This window comes from Heterocephalus glaber, unplaced genomic scaffold (assembly GCF_053883595.1).
Source record: "Heterocephalus glaber isolate CG9 unplaced genomic scaffold, H.glaber_assembly_v1.0 deba00001737, whole genome shotgun sequence".
In the NCBI taxonomy this organism is placed as follows: domain Eukaryota; kingdom Metazoa; phylum Chordata; class Mammalia; order Rodentia; family Bathyergidae; genus Heterocephalus; species Heterocephalus glaber.
This window is the reverse complement of record NW_028258445.1, coordinates 4,848,744-4,865,541: the sequence shown is the minus strand read 5'-3', so window position 1 is coordinate 4,865,541 and position 16,798 is coordinate 4,848,744.

Sequence of the window (16,798 nt, the reverse complement as noted above, 5' to 3'; positions counted from 1 at the left end):
TTACAGGAGGGAGGCATCCTACTTCATCACATGAGATATTATTGCTTTTACAACAAAAGTAGGGAAATAAAACAGAAAGAAACAACAGACCAATATCTCTTATTTATGTGGACAAAAAAATCTTCAACAAAATTCTATCAAACTGAATCCAGCAACATATAAAGACAAGAAGAAAATATACACGTTTTGTAGAATATCTAGAGATGCAAGTTTTATAAAATATCACTTATCCTATCAACAAAACACCTGCATAATCATCTTATCACACACACACACACACACACACACTTGTTAATATACAAGACTTCCATGATCAAAACACTTAAGAAAGCAGAAATAGAAGGAAACTTTCTCAAGCAGATGCAAGCGTCCATCGGGGCCCACTGCTTCCACGACACTGAAAGGAGACCCGCTCCCCAGAGTGCAGGACAAAGCACGGTGTCTTCTCCCTTACATGCTTCACATGTACACAGGTCCACAAAGGGAGTGCTGACCAGGAAAAAGCAAAAGAGCATCCATTTGCAAAGAAAGAAATAAACGATCTCAAGTTATGATGACATTTCTCAATTTGATTTATGTTTGGTTTTAAAAATGCATTCATTTTCATTTACAAGCAATATTTATGTATATTTGGGGTGCAGTGTAATGCCAATATGTACAGTACATTGTAAAAAGAATAATTAACATATCCACCTTACCAATTTAGAAATTTTGAGATGAGAATATTAAGAATGCATCCCATAAGTAAGTTTGGAATATCCAGGAGGTTTTTATTAACACGGGTTCCCTCCACTGCGACACCACCCAGCCTTGTTTCTCGGGTCTGACAGAAACTTTGCACTTGGGTCTCTTTCTCCTCCTCCACCCTCCCTGTCACCCAGCATCTGCCAATCACTTTCCCCTCTGCCTCTCAGGTCCGCTTTTTACATCTCCTCATCACTGAGGTCAAATGGAACTTCCTTTCCTCTTTTTCTGTTTGGTTTATTTCACTTAGCAAAATGTACACTCACACTGTCCCAAATGACAGAAATTCCTTCTTACATAAATAATCCTAAGGAATGCACATAATCCTAAGGAATGATCAGTAATAAAGGCTGATAATGACATCGGCATATTTATGACATAAAAAGAAAATATAAAATTCATCATATTTTCTTAAAGTTGTATAGACAGCCTAACAATAAAAACAATAATTTAAAGTAGCATCTGATAGAATAAAATACTTAGGAAAAAACAAAAAACTTACTCTGAAAATTTGAAAACATTATTGAAAGAAATGAGAGAGGACCTAAATAAATAGAAAAATACCCCATAGTCATGGATTGGAAGGTTTAATGTTTTAAGACTGAATTCCCTACAATGATCTACCTGTTCAACCCAACCTTTATCAGAAGCTCCCATGACTTCTTTGTAGAAATTCCCAAGTTGATATGGAATTGCAATAGACTCCAGAGGCCAACAACTTGAAAAAGAACAAACTAGATGGATCAACAGTTCCCAATTTCCAGATTTACTACAGAACAAAGTGACTAGGTGAATCTGGCAGCAGAGCAGAGATAGGATAAATCCACGGAGAAGTAAGCGCGCCAAAGAAAATCCTTGGGTCCATGGTCAATGGATTTTTAATGAGCATGAGAACATCATTCAATCGAATGGATCTGCACCTTTGTCTCACAATCCATACAAAAATTGACTCAGAGTGGATTAAAGACCCAAATGTAATAGCTAAAGCTACACAATTACTAGAACAAAACTTAGGAGTGAATTTACCTCAGATTTTACCTCATATTACCTCATATTATCTAATGAGTTAATGACCTCGTATTTTTTTTCAGTGGATTTTTAGATATGACACCAAAACTAAAGAAAGAAAGGAAAATTAAGTATTGAGTTTTATCAAAATTAAAATCTCCTGTGCTTCAAAGAACATTATAAAGAATATGAAAGACAATCACTAAATGGGAAAAATATTTGAAAGTTATATATCTGCACTGGGTTTTGTAACTAAAACATGAAGTAAATTCTTGGAACTCATTATGAAAAGACAAGTAACCAAAGTGAAAATGGGCAAAGACCTGTGCAGATATTTTGCCAATGAAGATAGTCCAAAGCCAGTTAGGGCAGTGAAAGATGGTTGGCATTGGTGGTTCAACTGTCCAGGAAATGCAAATAAAGCCCACAATGGTTTATTGCTTCACACTGTATAAGATGACTGGAATCGAATCAAATTTCATAAAGTATTGAAAGTAAGTTGATAGATCTTCCAGTTTTGCTGGTGGGAATTTAAAATTGCTCACTTGTGAAACTGTTCTGACAGCCACTCAAATAGCAAAACGCAGAGCAGTCATAATTAGCAATCCATTCCATCCCTAGGCGTAAAGCTCTGAGAATGAAAGTATGTGTACACACAAAGGCCTTTATGTGGAAGTCTGTGGTAGCAGCATTTATAACAGTTCTAAGATGGGGAGAAACCCAAATGTTCACTGACTGACAAGTGGGGAGACATGGTGTGTCCATACAATGGGACATTGCTCAAACAGCAAAAGAGACAAAGTGGTGATACACATTGCAACCCAGATGAGCCCTAAAAATGCCGGTTATAGGAAAGAAGCCAGTCACAAAAGCATATATTATTTGATTCCATTTAAGAGAAATACACCGAATAGATAAAGACATAGACAACATGTAGACTAGTGGTCACTCAGAGGTAGGGTGCTGGGAGGGACAATAGTTACTACACTGCTTCTTAGTGGTAATGGAAATGCTCTAGTCTGCGATGAAGGCTGCACATATCTGTGAATATGCTAAAATTGTCAACCGTGTACTGCACTTTACAGGGGTGAATGCTCTGGTATGTGAATTATAGCTCAATAACTTGTTTTATACAAAAATACCTGTCAAATGTGGTTCCACGGACTCTGACCCGTGCAGCATGCAGAATGGTGAGGCTAGAAGACAGTGTGGATGGGAGAGGATGAGGTTTGCAGCTCAGCCCCTGGCTTTATGGGTGCAGTGTCTGTGCCTCTCAGTTCTCTTGCAGTTCACAGCAGGAGCTGAGCGCTCCCTGGAGCCCACAAAACAGGGCAGCTCGGGGACACCGTCAGCAGCAGGTAGTAGAGGTATGGGAAGGTGCTGAGCTGAACGGCCTTAAGAGAGTCAATGCAGACAGAAACCAGAGTCCAGCCATGAGCTTTGCAGCTTTCAACTTTATAAAATGAAAAAATGAGGAAAAACAGAGAGCAGATAGTGTAACGGAGGAAAATTCGGAGACACTTACACCTGTAAATCAAACTTTCCTGGCAAAAGACTTTTGAACAAGCAGGAGATAATTAGCTGCTGTGACCACTGCTGGCAAACCGAAAACTGAGAACTGGCTATCAGGGTTCAGAAGTGGCTCTGGCCTGATGAGAAGCAGTAGGAGTGGAATCCTGCAGAGTGAAAGCCCAGGTGGATTGTGTCTGAGTGAAAATAGGGCACTTAAATCACAATTTATTACAATTCCTAAAAGTTAAGCAAATAAAACAACCATTTACAGCGTGGGTGGCTGAGCACACATGGAACAACTGTTTCTAATAAATTTATCAGAGTCCCTGTGAGGACGGAACTGAGGCACCACTGTCCCAGTCAGCCCAGGGTGGCTGAGGTTCCAGGAACTGGAGAATTTTGCTTTCAAAACCAGAATGGGAGCCAGGCATGGTAGCACACGTGCTAAGCCCAAGGCTCTGGGAGGCTGAGATGGAAGGATCCCAAGTTTGAGCCAGCCTGGTCAAGTGGAAGATTTAGCAACACTCTGTCTCAAAATAAAAACTGACTGGGGATGCAGTTCAGTGCAAAGGTCCTGGGTTCAATTCACAGTTCTGCAGAGAGAGAGAGAGGAGAAAACAAAGATAGATCCAGCTATATCTATACCACTCCTTAACACACACTCAGAGGAACTAAAGTCAGCTATGGAAACAGCTGCTGTGCCCATCAATGGATAAAGAAATGTGTAGAATATAATGATGAAGAATTCCAGAACTGGAAAGAAGGAAATTGCGCATCACGGGAAAGCCACAGAACTGGAGACCAACCCTCTTGTTAAGTGGAATAAGGCAGGCTCAGAAGTGCAAGGGTTGCATGCTTTCCCTAATGTGCAGCCTTGAAGTTGAGATACAAAGAAAGCAGAGGGGAGACTCTCATCAAGAGGAAGGAGTAAGGATGAAGCCCTAAGAAGGTGGTGGAGGACAGGTGTGTCCAAAATGCCTTGTGTACACATATGAACATAGCCCTGTGAATCCCAATATTCTATAAAATTAACATGTACTACTACAAATACATAGGAAAACCAACAAAACACAAAGGAGGCAAAAGAAACAAACGTAAATTGTGCTGTTTCATCATTATATACTTACACTTAATATTAATATCTCAAATCTATTTTATTTATACTCACACACAGTAAAAAAATGTTACTATCCGTGATCCAAATTTGAAAAAAAGATAATACTAATAAATGAAGAAAGTAATGTCTGTATTCTCAAAACAAAACTCAAGAAAAGTGTTTGGCTTTTGTGAAGACTTCTGACCATGAGCATGGGTCATGCACAGTTCAGGAATGACGTCACCTGGTACCTGTGGGATAGCATCAAAGTCACTGAAGAGCAGGCCCTGATAAGTGAATGATCTGGGATCTTTAATACTGGAGAGCAAGCCCTGGAGCAGCACTTCCCCAAGGGCAGGCAGAGTCAGCTCACTGAGTAAGGACCCGAGGGCCAGGAGGGAGCACCGCCAGCCAGAGGAGGACAGGCAGCGCGAAAAGACCAGGCAGGAGCTTCAATCAGAGCTTCTCATATCCAGATCTGCAAGTTCAACATGACCCTCAACAAGCAATTATTGGCAACCTTTTAATACTGATAGAGGAATCAATGTTCTTAAGCAATAAAGAGAAAAAATCAGCATTGCACCTTCATTTGTGATAGAAGCTTTCTAGTTCACTAGGATAACCTTAGAGTGGATGAAGGAATACCTCCCTCCCAGGACATATCCCAGTAAATGAAATTAATAGAAATACCAAATCAATATTTTGCAAACCCTTGAAGAAAATGTGAATCTAGTTAACGGTCATCAATGACTGCCAGCATAGCACAGCTGGCTATGACTGAAGATCTAAATACAAAACAGACAGAAAACATGGTAGCATGATGGAGATTAAAACAGACAATTGCAGGAACATTGCTATGACTACATTTTTAATGAAAGACAGAGACTATATTCAAATACTTAAAATTAATTTAAATATCTAGAGTACTCGGATTCTAATTCAAACAAGACAAACTAAAGAATTTCACAGTTGAAGATACCTAATGATAATTGACTGTTTGTTTTCCTGCATGCTTGCTTGGATGAGGATCTAACTGTGTTGCCCAGGTTGTTTTTGAGCTCACGCTCCTACTGCCTCAGCCTCCTGAGCAGCGGGGATGACACCTGCATGCCGCCATGCCCAGGGATATGGATTTCAGCAGGGAGTTACTTCTCCTTTTTAAGGTATAGTGATATATGTGTTGTTGTTATATTTTTCAACAATGGTTATTTTTCAGAAATATATGCCTACATATATGCAGATAAAATTACAGCCCTGCTGTAGATGGATGCATTAAAGAGGTGGGAGGCAAAAGGAACAATTGGCCAGAAGCCGATAGTGGTATAAATAATTGTGGGGAAGGCACAGAGGTGGTGCTCAGTCTGCTTCTGTGTCCACACGTTGCTGTGATGCAGTTTCCTGCACACGGCCAGCTCTGCGCCCTGTGAAAGTCTTCCTCTCGCCTCACCTCGGAGCTGCTCCTCGACAGTGGGCCATTCTTGGTCCTACTGTGCAGAGCCCAGAATTGTGTGATCAACCCTCCACCTAACCAACGACTAGTGGGAGTAGGTGAGCAAGTCAGAGAGCTCTGGGGCAGCCAGTGGCCAGAACAGTGAGATTTCCTTTGCATATTCTTAGTAGTGCTAGAGCTGATTTTTCCCTACTTCTCTCATGTCTACTTCTGATATCATTTCCAAATAAAATACCTGTGTTCGAGACCTTCTTTCAGAGTCTGCTTTGTAATAATTTTCAAAGTAATCCTACGAGGAGTACCCCAGATGGGGCCCTGGAGTTAAGTTGGTCAGCAGTTAGGGAGCAACAGGCACTGCTGTGCTGATGTAAGGGGGATGGGAATAGTGATGCCATGGTATAGCATCGAACACCCAAGCCTTTCATGAGATCGGAGGCACTGGATGGCTAAGTACCTCTAACTCTTGAAAGATGGGAGAGAGAACATCATTATAAAGATTGTGATCATGCCTTCATATTGCTGAGGAAAAATGAAATACTTAGATCTGACGGTTATCAACTCAGGGGCTGCTGTGAAAACCAAGTGTCCTAGATAACAGTACCTGGAGAAATACTGCATCTGCTGTGAGGGAATTTAGGCCTAGACTTTTATCATAACTATAACACACCATCAAGGGATGAGTGAAGATATGGCAGATCTTCCACAGTCATACTAGGCCCACATGGGAGGTAAAGGCGAACGTTCAAGGTAATGGTCATGAAGGTTGTCAAGAATCAGCCCCAGGTGGAGGAACTCCCTCCCTGGGGGTGTGCACAGGGCACCTCCTGTGCTGGAGCTCATCCTCCCCAGGATCTGACCCTATCTGTCACTGATCAGTGACAAGAACTTACAGTGCGTGGGGTGGAAATGGCAAACCACCTTCATGAAGTACTGAGTGAAGATGTGGTAGGCTCATAGAGTTGAGCACATTAGAAACTGTTTATTGGGGGAAAACAAAGATGACCACCAGCCACTGTGACCCCAAAAGTACCCAGAGGACAGTCTCTTTGCAGTCACAAGTGAGATGTTGTTTGATGGGAAGCTTCCTGGAGGCCCTCCTCTGATGGACAGGACTGGAGGTGAGAGATGCTGCCTAGCACTGGGGTCTTTAGTGCCCTTGGAAGAAAGACATGGAATGTGGGAGGCCTGGTGGCCAGACCCCCCCCTGCAGCCTGTCAGTATGGATCTAAAAGGGGAGCGAGGCTGGGGGGTGAGAAGGAGGCCTTGCTCTGTGATCATCGGGGCAAAGGTAAATGGACCACAGTGTTCTTAAGGGTGAAGCAGAAGAACAGGGAAAAGCAAAGAAACAAAAAGCCAGCACTGGATTCACACAAGCAAGGATCAAAACCGGAAGACGGATGTCAGGTATCTCAACAACACCCGCTTTCCTGGCCCGATTTCTGTAGCTGAGCCATTTCTCTGACACAGGAGTCAGATGTTGCAGAGGCCTCTGATACAATACAGGGCATCAACCCACAACATTGTGCTCCAGTGGAAGCTCAGCCCCTCTTTCCAGGGTGTGCCTTGTGTCTTCCATCTTTTGAGATCTCTAAAATCATATATTTAGAAAAAATAGTCTAATGAGATGTGTTTTGAGGAGTTGGGAAAATACCTTTTAATTGGTAAACACAATTCTATAAAGGATTTTGAAAGCAGGAATGTAAGTTGTACATGGGTTACACATATACAAACATATATATAACATAGCTAATAACTTATTTTTTCTTTATGAACTTGTTTTAATTGTAATTATTATTTTACAGAGATTGTGTATCAGTTAGTAATATTTTGTTAGGAAGCATCTAAACACAAATCTAGTCTGCTACATTGCCATATGGAACTCTAAGTCTCATAGCTTTTTCAGAAAAGGACCCCCAGGCTTGAAAATAAATGCTGGAAATGTGTCCAACAAAAAGTGAGAGTACCACAGAAAAGGCAGAAGCAAGAGCCCTGGGGCTATTCTGGAGGCAACTGTCCAAATCCCTGTCCTCCAAATTCTGCTGACATCAGAGATGAAGACTTCACTCTGTTGGAGAGCAACTGTCCAGGCCAATTGGCCATCCCAGGGCTTTTAAAGATCTTTGCCTGCACTTTGGAAAAATGTATGAACTAAATCATCCTTCTTGGGGAAAGCTGATGGGTGTGGACTGAAGATGGCCAGGCTGGTTTTCCCAGTGACTGACCCATCCAAACCATAAGCCCCTCCTACCTTAGCACCGGAAACCTGAAGGATGATCTTCCCTCCCAAGAATCATTAACAGAATAAATTAGAATTTCAGGATAGTAAATGTGGTTTATTTATACATATATACTGTCTTAACCAATAAAACAAAATAAAATGACCAATTAATCAAATCAATGAGATGACTGAGATATCAAGTACACATTATGTGTTGAATGAGTCAAATAATAGCTTATCAAGCTGAGATAGAGATTAATCATTAGCTATACTGTACAGTGTTCTTATCTAGTGACTCCAAAAAATTACAATGTGGGTTTTTCTGGTAAGAAAGCAACGTACAGCCCGTTAAGTGCTAAAGCCATAAAGTTGTGAAAAGTTAAGTAATTGAAGAAGCTAACTATAAAGAGATCAATAGAAGACTTCCTACTCCCTACCAAAAAACTTTGGTTGTTTTTTTAATTTTGTTTTTGGCTAAATAAGAATCCAATAAAGATGTCCTGGGAGAGATCCCTAGCCTCAGAAATGTACATAGACCCAGGTCACAGCATGTGGGATACTATTTGTCAGAGTGTGTGTGTGTGATGTGTGTGGACAAGTGGCGCCATGTTGACTACACACAGTGACACGCCAAGTCCACATGGGTATCTACTGTCTCACTCATATACACAACACCCTTCCTCCCTCCTCAGAACAATAGGAAATCATGGGATTCCCTGAAGTGGATGGACCTACTGTGGATTTTCGAAGACTTTTCCAGTAGACAAGAGGCTGAGGTGGAAAGTGTAAGTGAGAGGTCAGTAAGATGCAGAGCGCATCCTTGAAGACCACATAGGCAGTCTAGGAAAGGCTTGCAGATCCTTCTACATGACAGTAATTACAGCTCCATGAGTAGTTTCGATGGAGAAAATGAAGGCTGTCAGTGTGACTGAACACCCACTATAACACAGATTATGCTAACACAAAGATTCTGCTATTGTTTGGTGCTACATATGTTCAAAGTGTCTATTTTTTATAAGTTGGAATAAAAAGTCTCAGTCAGCATGTCTATTACGCAGGCAGGGATAATCCAGTGGTAGACCCTCTAATTTCTAGTCTGAAAATTTCCTGTTATTTAAATGAGATACTTAGCTTGTTTACTTTATGTATCAGTCTCAAACATGTCCTGGCATACAGCAAATGTTGTGTATTTGTTTATTATTATTATTATTAAAATTACTGTTCTTACTGGAGATTCCAATAAAGACAGGAGTGCATAGAGAAAACATTCAGACTGTGAAAATTAGTAAAAATATTCCAAAACTGGTCAATTCCATAGGAGAGTCGTGGGCTCCAAACTGCAGCATCCACTTGGGGAAGTTCCCACTGCCTACACCAAGGAGCAAGTGTGGCAGCCCACAGTTTGAACGCCAGCTGGTTGCCCTAGTTGGTGTGTGATCACAGGGAGGGGTCAGCAGTTCTGAAACAAGAATCGAAGTACTCAGATATATTCTTACCTGGAGGTTGAGGACTGTGAACCAAAACCGAAGGAACGGGCAAAATCCTAACCAGACACTGAGGTCAGTAACTTGTAAAAAAGCGTCCAAAAAATATGCAATGCAAGATGTGAGCTTGGAAAATACAGCAGAGGCCCTGCGTCCTCTCTCCACGGTGGCCTCCCTCATGGTGCACTTCTTGTCCGCTTTCACTTGGCCCAAACTCTCTTGGCAGAGCCTGTCTCTTCCTACCTTTGATAAGACTTTGCTACCCCTAAGCTTAAAAAAGTTAATGGAGACTAAACTTTTTCCTTGTACAAATAGAAATGAACCTTACAACAATGAGGATCAGGAGTAAAAACATCAATAAATCTGCAAACGGATGATAAAAACAACACTGAGATTCCACCTCACCCCAGAAAGAATGGCTGCTATCATGAAATCAACCAATAACAAATGCTGGCAGGGCTGTGGGGAAAGAGGAACACTGCTCCACTGCTGGTGGGAGTGCAGATTGGTGCAACCACTGTGGAAATCCGCATGGAGATACTTCAAAGAACTAGGACTGGAAGTCCCATTTGACCCTGCTATTCCCCTGCTGGGTATCTTCCCAAAAGAATTAAAAGAATCACACCATAGTGATATATGTGCACCCATGTTTATAGTGACACAGTCTGTAATAGCTAAAGCATGGAAGCAGCCCAAGTGCCCATCAACTGGAAACTGGATAAAGAAAATGTGTTTTTTTTAATAAAATGGAGTACTACTCAGCCATAAAGAATGAAAAACTAGAGTCATTCATAGCTAAATGGATGCATATCGAGGCCGTACTCTTAAGTGAAATAAATAGAACACACATGTAAATACTGAATACTTTCTCTAGTGCAAGAAACTGATAGTGTAAACAATAGTTAAAATGATTAAAATGAATAATTGATAATTTGAAATAGGAAAAAAGGTCCAAAGACGAAGGAGTGAAGGGAGGGGAAGGGGAAAGGAAAAGAGGGAAAGGAAAAATTATGAGAAAAGAAAAAAAATGGAAACGAAGTCTATGTAAATAGGGAAGGGTGGAGGGGGTGAAGGGCGCACAGGTAATGGGGAAAAAATAAGAACCAAGATACATCATGTACAGGTACAAACACCCAATGATAAATGTAAACGTATTGTATACCTAAAGTGTACCAATAAAATGTACCAATAAAATGTACCAATAAAATAAATTTTAAAAATAAAAATAAAAAATATAAATCTGCAAATGGAAAAGGAACATGTCGGCCCTGCTGGGCTCCTGCTGACAGCCTGGGGCCCGGAGGGAGGGGTTCATGCATGTCAGGAACACAGGACAATTGCTGACGTCTCACAGAAGACGGCCTGTGAATCTTCCATGATTGGAACAGTTCTAGCATGATATGCCAAAAGTCTAGCATTCAACCACAGACTAATGATTTCACATTTCTCAATCAAAACAACATTTTAAAATCTCAGTAAAGACATTCATCTAATATTTCCGTTTACTCGCGTGCTATATAAATTGAATGGTCTATTTCATCTCCCTCTTTAATTTCCTTTTCCCAAAATGTAATAATTACAAATAACAATGAAATATATTTAAATTAATGAAAGATGCTGTATAAATTCAGTGATTTTAGCAATATTAAAATATTGTTATGTATTATTGAAACCTACCACATTGCATCTTATTCAGGTTCTTGTTACAACCCACACATCCTGCCATGAAGGGAAGTACACAAAACTAAAATCCAACACAGTTGAAAAACTGTTCAGAACGTCACAAAACTGTCATTATCTAGGCAGTTTAGAGAAAACTGCTTTAAAAAAAAAAACAGCCAATGCACATAAAAAAGAATTAGGTTGGTGCAAAGCACCTCATCTAAATGCAGAGAGAAGGAGGACATTAAGCAAGTCAGATTAATGCAGAGGAATGGGTTGTTTTCCCAGAATCACTCTGTAATCAGGTAATGTATCACATTATCCAATCACTCCTGGCAGGAGGCTGCGGATCCTACCTCCACTCGGAAGAGCAGCAGAAATTGTATCACCTGAAATTATAGCTTTGAAAATTGAATTATATTATTTTACATCAGCCGTGTCAGGGCTTTTAGAAATTGTTAATCTCTTGGTACACAATTCTCACATCTAAAACACAATCATTATTTATAAGCAAGGCGAACATATTAGGGAAATGTAGCAGTTATTATGTATACATCGTCTGCTGTCCCTGAGGACCAGAAAATGAGACATCCTTGCATCTCTGAAGGCCATCCTAAAAAGAATATTGATAAGTAAATAAAATACCTGAACATTTGGTAAATTGCCATTTCAGTGAATCATGCCCCTGCTAAATTCAGAAAGTAGCATCCTTTGGAAATGTATGAAAACTGGGAAATGGATGTGAAAGCATTCTTACAATGCTTACAATTAAGAACATTAACCTCCCAATAGTGAGTTCTGAGGGTTCACACGTAGAAATGAAAAAAATATATATTTTCCCCATATAGAGAAAATTACATACAGCTCTCGTCACCTGTGTGTGAGCATGACAAACACAGCACTTCCTTGGCATTCACCTGGAGGAGGTGTGGATGCAGAAAGAAGTGTGTCCTTCCACACTGATTCTAGAGTCTAGAAGGGAAACACGACCCACCCAGTGGTGATGCTTCTGAGAACACAGATGCTCCAAATGTCCAATATGCCAGAGGACGAATACAGAACGTTCAGAATCTCTTTATAAACATCTAATACGAAAGAAAGCTTATGAATTTTCATGGACACGTGAACTTAATTTATTATTCCAATTCCTCATTAGCTTTAAGAAAATGCTTGTCAATGTTCTTGAACAAATCTTTAAGAATGCAATACTTTTTGAAAAGTATATCACCTAAATTTTCAAAGGAAACACTTTGACCTCTTCCTCAGTTTTGCAGAAATTTCACAGAGAGAAGTCTTCTTTATTTGATTTCTGACAATGAAATGTAAACATGTGTTTGGGAAAATTTTTCTACACGCTTAGATCGGTAAGCCAGCTTGGCAAGGTTTTCCCTGGAGTCTTCATCTCCCCATTGTCATATTACATATTGTATGAAGTCCTAAGTTGCTGAAAGTTTAAGAAACTCATGTTTTAGCTTTCCAATAAAGATACAAACATTTTAAACAACTGGGAGTCATTACCTTAGTTTTACATTGCTTGTATAGAGAAATACAATATTCTAAATATAAAGTTTATGTTAAAATTCTGAAGTGAAATGTGTTATTGTGGACTTTTTTGCCCCCACCAGATTTTAATTAATAAAGTAATTGATTCACTCAACAGAACTTCTAGAGCCCTTCATCTGTCAAGCACTGAACTCAATAGTAACACTGCAGACATGGGGATTGTCAATTGCTTTCAAAGAATTCACAAGAATGACTCATCTCTAGCACTGTCAAGCTATCCATACCCAAGCGGGAAGTGGTTGAAATGAAAACTGTTTAGTGGCCAGCATTCCCATCTTCCATTCCTTCACACTGTCCTCGCTGTCCTTCATCCTTTCCACCAATCAATAGCTATTCTTTTCCATGGCAGACCAGCTACGAACCCAACTCTTCCACACCTCTGCTTTTTCACTTTCCTATTTCATACCCAATTCCTTGCACAGCTTCAGTGAGTCCTCGGTAATTTGGAACAGATATTCAGTTAATTCAGCCTACTATCACAATGCAGGTGTGAGACACAAAGCAGGATTGTAAGAATCATCGTGTTTGAAATCCTTTTCAAAAGCTGTCTGAGTGGCACTGTAACCAACTCACTCAGTGCAGCACCCAGGAAACCCACTAGCCAGCCTTCGGCAGGGAAGCCCTGGTGCACACAAGGCTGTAGGATGCGGCAGCCGCCCCCTCTGGCGGGGGAACCTTAGCCCTGCAGAGTGAATGAAAGACGGTGCTTTGCTTGTCCTTCGCTATCCGGTGCATGCTGCTGGGACTGACCTATGGCTGGTGCATTCCTATTTTCTTACTCTGAAGGCCATTTGAAAATTAAAATATTTCATTCTTATGAAATATGACTGTACTATAATAAAATGTCCTTCTTTGATGCCAAAACACTTATTCTCATATTTCTTTTTAATGAAATTTTCCAATTTGACAAGACCCATGCTTTATCCTCTTTTGGAATTTCCTCTAATATTTTTAAAGGTTTTTTTTTTTAATAAAAAATAGATCAGAGCTTCAAAGAATAGTCTACTTCTGGTTATAAAATTGAAAATACAAAAATTAGAATCCAATTTAAAAAGTCTTCAAGATAAACATTTTCTTATGAACAGAGCTCTTCCTTCAAGGATAACTATAACCCTGGGGATAATAAAACTATCTCATTTTCCACTGGTCTAGGAAGGGCCAGGAGGCCCTTTGTGTACTAAGGTCTATTAATAAAACCAAAAGAGCAATAACCTCACCTGTATGCTGGTCAGTGATGCTGGACATAATAGAAACCCATCATGATTTAGAAGGACCATTTATGGCTTTGTGGCTATCTTTAACATTTCCAATAATGGTTCCGTTTGATGAGCTTCTCTTTTTTTCTATCTTTGCATATGCTCCCCTGTATGTTACCTTAACTAAATAAAAATATCTGAAAATTTTTATTTGCATGAAAGTGATCAAACATGAAGAATAGATCTCGTAAGCTAATAAAACATTTGCGCACCGTGCTGCTCACTGTGATCTGGTGTCATGCTATCAGTCTGGTGACTTTGCCAACTGTTTATCAGAGTCTATCCTTACTTCATTTTCAGTGACCATCCTAATCCATCCTCTCCAAGTAATCGTGCACTTTGATGAAAGGGTTACAAGAAAGATGAACTGTCTCTTCTCGGGGCTCTTAACTCTGTGACAGGGCTATAAAGAGAATGAAATTGGGGAGGAAGAGTTTCGAAAATCAATTATTCCATGTGTGCTAAAATGAAATTATAGATTCTACAGTTATGTTTATATGCAAGAGACTGATCATTATGAAAACATTTTTGTTTAAACAATCTGTTAATGATATTCAGTTTGTTTTCCATGGAAACTCTATTGTATGTTAAAAACATTACTTTGTTAGATATTATTCCTATGTGACAGGAAAAATAATAGCTGTTTGCCTTTTAAAATTAAATATGTTGTTGCCATCAGGTCTGAATTTCAGATTTTATCTACTTTGAGGCCAAACATGTCCAAATAAGGCTCCATTTACATTGTTTGCTGATTACATTGTATTTTAACTGGCCTGAAGAAATACAGTATTTGATAAGTACCTGGAAGAGATCAGGTCATTGTTAATTCAGTGGTTCTCTTCAGAAAGAGTCTGATACAATGTGATGGCTAAAAAATTGATAGAATACAGGGTGGTTAAAGTAAAAATAGTGAAAGACAAATAGATTTGTAATTTAATTTTATAGAATTTTAACATGTTACAATTACGGCAGAAGAAACTTTCTAAATTCAGGAGAGCTAGAGGGTGCATAAGCAGAAGTCTCACAGGAAGTGTGTGCAGAAGCCAGCCAGGAGAGGAGCTGGGAAGTAGAGGAAAGGCCTGTTGGGAAGGGCTGAGGTCAATGAAGACAAAGTACCGAGACGCTTCTGAATAATTGCAGTGCTAAAATGGGAAATGTGAAACTATTATAAGAACTGAAATTTGCATGAAGCAAAAGAATATTTAAGAGATATGCTGAAAATAAACGTTTCACTGAAATTATCATTTGAAATTCTTAAACATTCGTTAAAATTGAAATTCATTAAAAGTGACAAACGCCCTTTTTAAAATTGGCAGTATATGCAAAGAAAGTACCTTTCCATTAATGGGCCTCACAGCCTGAGTATCTTGTATTTTAACAAATGCTAAAGACGTACAATGTGGATCACTAAAGATGAGGTGAAAACGTTATAAAAAGTGATAAACTACATAATTTTACTTTAAAGAGAATGGATCTTGGTCAATAAAATACCACAAAGTAAATTTGTTTCAAAATAAATATTTCATGTCTGTCACCAAAAAGAAAATCCCAAGAGAGACTGAATTCCATTATAAAGATGCTTATATTTAATTTCCAAATTTTAAAGGCACAATTTTCATTGTTTTATGAGAATATTTGCTGAATATACTATGGAAGACACATTACATTTATCTAAATTTATAAGCACATCAGTACATGATACTTTCAACTTCACGAAATAGAAGTGCCCTTTCCTCCTGTTAAAAAAATGGTTCACATTTTTAGATCCCAGTGGTTCTCAGCCCTGTGTGGAGAGCAGGATGCCATTTGTGAATGTCATAAAAATATCAACCCTTTCCCTAGAAAAATGTTCTCACTCATTTCTCAAAATATTTCCCAAATAACTTTCAGAATGTTCATGAATATTTTAAATTCAAGTTAATGACCACAGGTGTAAGCTTTAGGATCCATAGCAGAATGCCGAATCTAGTAATTGCAGATGAATTCAGGCAAAACCTGCTACCCATCTCGCTCACTGCTACACTGGCCTCTGAAGAGTTTGTCCTAGATTGGACCTGCATGGAAAAGAAAACGGGTGACTCAATGGCTGAGCAGTGCTTTGGGGTTATCTGCAGACTAGCACTCTATACCACGTGCCTCAGAATATATATTACTTCCCCTGGAGTCATTCAACTTATTTTCCTATATTCCTAATTAATCAGACAAAAATAAACTAAAATCTGTTTTTCTAGATTCTTCAGTGTATACTTCAATACTAACCCAGGTGATTGCATCTGGTATATTTTTTTAAAACCTATACTGTATCTTGGGAAATAAACCAAAATGTCTGGGTTGTAAGCTTTCAAACACCCAAACGGGGTACTTCCCCTGGATGGGATTTTGCCTAAAGGATTATGATTTTTTAGTATATGATGTTTTTCATGTAATGCTTACGACTATATACTACACAAACTATAAAATTGTCCACTTTAAACATAATTAGTAAGTTCTATTTAAGAGCTGACAAACATTTAGTATCATGAACATATTGTAAAAACCGCATTTTCTATTTTGAGCTCTCCAGGGTATAAGTATCTGCAATTGAACTTTTAGTACACTGATGACTTTGTTATTATTTCATTTCTATTGAGTATGACTTTGCGTATAACAACATAATACTTCACTTGTTTAGTGCTGTAATTGTTAAAAACTTAATTCATAAATTAGAAGATTCTATTAGTTCTACCAAAGGTCCAAAGGCATAGTTCTTTGGAGGTTTTCTACTATAGTTTTTCTAAGCTTAAATGTGCATAAACCCTTTACAAT